Below are 5,654 nucleotides of genomic sequence, written 5' to 3'. Positions count from 1 at the left end.
TATATACAATGGAACACTCTTCAGCCATAAAATAGAATGAAATAATACAATTTATAGCAACATGGACAGACTTAGAGATTGTCATTCTAAGTAAAGTAAGCCAGAAACAGAAGGAAAAGTACCATGTGATATCATTTATATGTGGAATCAAAAAGAAAAGCAAAAAGGATACATATGAACTTATTTACAAAACAGAGACTGACTCACAGATATAGAAAACAAACTTATGGTTACCTGGGAGGAAAGAAAGTGGGGAGGTATAAATTGGGATTTTGGGAATTGTAGATACTAACTACTATATATAAAATAGATAAACAACATATTTCTACTCTATAGCACAGGGAAATATATGCAATGACTGTTAATAAATATAATTAAAAAATACACATATATCTGAATCACTATGCTGTACACCAGGAATTAACAGCATTGTAAATTGACTATACTTCAGTTAAAAAGGGAGACTACAGTCAGGTTATCTTACAATGATTGCCTAAGAGTCATGCTGTAAGAAGCAACCTCTCTTCATCCTCTCCACCATCTGTTCAGCAGCCGCTAAAAAACAACTATGCCTGAGTGCATCTCCATCCACATTTGCCAGGCTGCTGTCCAGATCAGCAATGCCTGCTGGGAGATCTACTCTCTGGAACACAACATCCAGCCCAATGTCCAGATGTCAAGTGACAAGACCATTGTGGGAGGAGATGACTCCTTCAATATCTTCTTCAGTGAAACATGAGCTGGAAAGCATGTGCCCAGGGCAGTGTTAGCAGACCTGGAATCCACAGTCATTGCACTGGGACCAAGAGCAAGACACCAGCTCTTCCACCCTGAGCAGCTAATCACAGGCAAAGAAGATGCTGCCAATATCTATGCCGATGGTCACTACACCATTTGCAAGGAGATCATTGACCGCGTCTTGGACCAAATTCGGAAACTAGCTAACCAGTGCACAGATCTTCAGGGCTTCTTGGTTTTCCACAGCTTTGATGGGGGATCTGGTTATGGATTCACTTCCGTGATGATGGAAAATCTCTATGTCAAATATGGCAAGAAGTCCAAGCTTGAGTTCTCCATGTACCCAGGCCCCAGGTTTCCACAGCTGTAGTTGAGAACTACAACTCCATCCTCAAAACCCAAACCACCCTCGAGCACTCTGCCTTCATGGTACACAATGAGGCCATCTATGACATCTGTTGTAGAAACCTCGATATTGAGCACCCAACCTACACTAACCTGCATAGGTTGATAGGCCAAGTTGTATCCCACATTACTGCTTTCCTGAGGTTTGATGGAGCCTTGAATATTGTTCTTAAAGAATTCCAGAACAAACTGGGTCCCTATCCTCACATCCACATCACTCTGGCCACATATACCCCTGTCATTTCTGCTGAGAAAACCTACCATTAACAGCTTTATTTATCACAGATCACCAATGTTTGCTTTGAACCAGCCAACCAGATGGTGAACTCCTCACCATGGTAAATACATGTCTTGCTCCCTGTCATACCATGGTGATGTGATTCCCAAAGATGTCAATACTGCCATTGCCAAAATCAAGACCAAGCATACTATCCAGTTTGTGGACTGGTGCCCCACTGACTTCAAAGTTGGCATTAATTATCAGCCTCCCACCAGGGTACTTGGAGACCTGGCCAAAGTACAGTAATCTGTTTGCATGCTGAGCAACACCACAGCCATTGCTGAGGCCTGGCCTCACCTGGACCACAAGTCTGGCCTGATGTAAGAAAAGCATACCTTTGTTTAGTGTATGTGGGTGAGGTCACGGAGGAAGAAGAGTTTTCTGAGGCCCATGAGGACTTGGCTGCCCTTGAGAAACATTATGAGGAGGCTGGTATAGATTCTGTTGAAGGAGAGGGAGAGGAAGAAGGGGAAGGATAGTAAGGTCGTAATGTCACAAAGGTGCTGCTTTTGCAGAGAAGCATATTCTGTTTAAACATTGAAAATTTGCAGTCTGATCAGTTAATTTGTATATAGCAGTGCATATTTCAATATACAATTACTGACTTATGCTTAAAAACACAATGCTTTATTACAGACCCAAATTATCCATTTCTCTGATGGATTTGAATAAAGTATTTCCTGTCTTAAAAAAAACAAAGATTACAAAGAAGGGTCTGACAAGGATTAGTTGGTTGACCAAACTTTAATCAGATCCTTGAAACTTCTCCTAGGCCCATATGGGTACCTCCTTGTAAAATCCTCAGCAAGAATTCTGCTGAGAGTGCTTTGCATGAGGCCTTCATCCTCCAGGTCTGATCACCCTCAATATCTAATTAGGTTTCACATATTCCATCCCCACCAGCAGGATTTCCTCTTCCCAATTCCCTATTCTTCATTGAGCCCAGTTGTATATTGAGGTCTATTTTTCATTATTACTATAGTTCTGAATAAATATGTTTTTACCACATTAAATACTCTCCATGTATGGCTCTCCTGTGACAGTTTTCAGAATCAGTCACCCCATATAGTGCAGTAACTCCCCTCTTTGCCTGTTGACACAGAGTCATGAGGAGCCCAAAGTGGCCGGGTGTCAGTCTTAACCACCACTCTGGAAAATTATTTTTCTTTCTACTGGCAGAAACATTCCTTCACCTGGAACTACAAAGTCTAGGTGGGAGAGGGCAAAGGCCAAGATGGTGGAGTAGAAGGACACTCATAGCACACACTCTTCCACCAATACACCAAGAACTCACATCCACAGACCCAAGCAGCCAACCAGAGTACCTGCTGAATGCTGACAGAACATCACCATCTTCAAAAGACAAAGATATGAAGAATCTGGTAGGAAAAACGGAAAAAAGAAAGAAGAAAAAGCAAAACAGTGCAGGACCGGTCTCGCGGGGAGAGAGTGGTGAAGGAGGAATAGCATACATTTGCTAAATCTCCCGTCTCCAATGGAGAGGTCAGTGGGAAGGAGAGGGGCCTCTGAGGTTTGGTTCTGTACAGAGCAGCCCTTGACTGACAGAACTAAGTTAACCGGGTATAGAAAGTCTCTGCAACCTCCAGCCCTAGGGGCAAATCTGCAGGTGGGGAATGGGACAGGCAGCCTAAGCCAGGCAGAGGACTGGGACAGCTACACTGAGGCACCACTGGGGAACTTCAGGGTACTGGGTGCCATGAATGAGTGGGTATGCATGGCAAAACAAACTGGGCCCTCCATAAAATAACATTGCTGATGTGCCCTGAGGGGAAGGGTGCCATAACCCATCTCTGAAAACACACTGAAGGTTTTGGGGAGAAGAGAGGCAGGGATGAGCCACAGCCACCATATTCTCTAGTGTTTAGCACCCAGGCAGTGGAGAGGTTGAAACCTGAATCCATACCTAAGGGCTTAGCAGCCTCAAAGACCAGATGGAGACTTGTTTACAGCCTGAGGCAGATAGCATCCCTCTGTCCTGGTACCTCAGAGAACTCATGCCACCAAGAAAAACAAGGAGCTGAGTCTTGTCATGGAGCAGGGGCAGAGCATCATCTTTCCTGAGGCTGCCTATGGAGAGCAGACCCTAGGTGGAGCAGGCAGCTGCACAGAGCATGGGAGTGACCAGCATAGGGAGAGGGCAGGCAGCCACTGGTCTTCCTGACAGGAGCAAAGCACCTGACCACGGTGCTGGGAGAGGACATGATCCACGAGCCTACCTTTCCAAAGCACAGCATCTGACTGCATCATCAGGTGGGGATGTGACCCACCCGTCCACAGTGTAAGAGTGCAGCACTTGGCCATAATGCTAGGAGGGGGCGCATCCTGCCCACCTACCTTGTGTGAACACAGCATCTGACCATGGCATGGGGAGGGGGAGTGACGTGATCGCCCACTGTTTAAGAGCTCAGCATCTGACTGTATTGTTGGAAGGGGGTGTGAACTGCTTGCAGACAGGCACTGGGAGCAACAAAGATGAGGGATGCCAACAGAGGGCCTCTGGAAGCAGCAAGCTGAGTTTACAAAACAGAGAAGACAGAAAGAATTCTCAATAAAATCATTAAGAGTGCACAGTCTCCATGAGAACACATCAACCCCCTTTTTTAATCTGTTCTATTTCCTATTACCTTTTTAATTTTTACTTTTTAAACAATTTTATATAATTCCATTTTAATCCCTGTTAAATTTTTTGTTAAAATACATTTATTATTATGTTTTTACATACACATTTCATTTTTCTTTCTCTGCATTTGGATCTCCTGTCATTGCTTATACACAAGTTTCATTTTTTTTTCTCTTTTCTACTTTCTTAAGGTTTTTAAAAGAAGTCTAAACCTTTTTGCTATTCTGCTTCAACTTGCTATTCTACTACTGATTATACATTGTTTTCAAACCATTTTTCCTACCTTCATTTAAAATTCTCTTTTTATTTAATCTTTTTTATCTATTCTATTTTCTATTACCTTTTTAATTTTTACTTTTTAAACAATTGTATATGTATCAAATTTTAATCCTTTTCCTTTAAAAATGTTTTTAGTATCATTATTTTTAAAAATCCACATGATATCATTCTCATTTCTCATGGTTTTGATTTCCTGTTATTGATCATAAACAGGATTCAAATATTGTTTTTGTTCTTTTCTCCTTTTCTTAAAGTTTTTAAAAGATGTCTCAACATGATTGCTATTCTGATTCAACTTGCTCTTCTATTATTAATTATACACTGTTCTCAAACCTTTTTTTCTGCCTATATTTAAAATTATCTCTCTCTTTTTTTAAAGTTTTATTCCAGCATAGGACATAGATCAATAAATAAAATCCTTAAGGACTAAAATAGATAACTGATATGACATAAGCCACAGTGCCAGAGAGATATGAGCTAGATGAAGTAGCAAAGAAACTATTCCAAATTAAAACAGCAAGAGAAATCCCCTAAAAGAACAATCAATGAAATAGACATTGACAGCCTACTAGATCAAGATTTCAAAAAAGGAGTGATCAAAGTACTGAAGGAACTAAAAGAGATAGTGTTTACAGATATAAAATATGTCACAAGTGAAACTGAAGCTATAAAGAAGAGCCAAGTAGAATTGGTAAACTCATTGGCTGAGATAAGAACTGATCTAAAGGCTGTGCAAAGCAGACTACATAATGCAGAGAAACGAATAAGTGACCTAGAAGACAGGACAACAGAAACCACCCAATCAGCTGAGAGATAAACAAATAAAAACAAATGAAAACAACATAAGGGACCTATGGGATAATATAAAGCATGCCAATCTGTGCATAATAGGGGTCTCAGAAGGGGAAGAAAGATCAAAGGGGATTGAAAAGGTATTGGAAGAAATCATGACTGAAAACTTCCCAAACTTAAAGAAGGAATCAGATATACAAGTACATGAAGCTCAGAGGGTCACAAACAGGAAGAACACAGACCCACAACAAGACATAACATAATCAAGATGACCAGAGTCAAGGATAAAGAAATGATCCTAAAAACAACAAGAGAAAAGCAAAGAGTGAGTTACAAGAGAACCCCATAGGGCTCTGAGCTGATTTCTCTACACAAACACTACAGGCCAGAAGGGATTGGCAAGATATATTCAAAGTCCTGAATGAAAAAAAAGATGCAGTCTAGGATACTTTATCTAGCAAGAGTCTACTTTAGAATACAAGGAGAGTTAAAGAATTTTATAGACAAGCAAAAACTAAG

The 5,654-nt window shown here is 41.0% G+C and overlaps 1 pseudogene; it reads left to right on the top strand.

Annotated features, from left to right (window-relative positions):
* The first annotated feature begins 568 nt into the window (after positions 1-568).
* LOC102522407 lies at positions 569-1,995 on the top strand (annotated as a pseudogene).
* The last annotated feature ends 3,659 nt before the right edge of the window (positions 1,996-5,654 follow it).

The sequence above is a fragment of the Camelus ferus genome, chromosome 27 (assembly GCF_009834535.1).
Source record: "Camelus ferus isolate YT-003-E chromosome 27, BCGSAC_Cfer_1.0, whole genome shotgun sequence".
In the NCBI taxonomy this organism is placed as follows: domain Eukaryota; kingdom Metazoa; phylum Chordata; class Mammalia; order Artiodactyla; family Camelidae; genus Camelus; species Camelus ferus.
The sequence above is the reverse complement of the archived record's forward strand: the minus strand, read 5'-3'. Positions and strand labels throughout refer to the sequence as shown.